The following is a 236-nucleotide window of genomic DNA, read 5'->3' as shown; positions in this document are numbered from 1 at the left end:
TCAGTTCTTCGGCGCTCAGCCTTCTTCACAGTCCAACTCTCACATCCATACATGACCACAGGAAAAACCATAGCCTTGACTAGGCGAAGCTTTGTTGGCAAAGTAATGTCTCTGCTTTTGAATATACTATCTAGGTTGGTCATAACTTTTCTTACAAGGAGTAAGCATATTTTAATTTCATGGCTGCAGTCACCATCTGCAGTGATTTTGGAGCCCCCAAAATAAAGTCTGACACT

Source organism: Bison bison, unplaced genomic scaffold (assembly GCF_000754665.1).
Source record: "Bison bison bison isolate TAMUID 2011002044 unplaced genomic scaffold, Bison_UMD1.0 scf7180017864530, whole genome shotgun sequence".
In the NCBI taxonomy this organism is placed as follows: Eukaryota; Metazoa; Chordata; class Mammalia; order Artiodactyla; family Bovidae; genus Bison; species Bison bison.
This window is presented reverse-complemented; position numbering follows the sequence as displayed.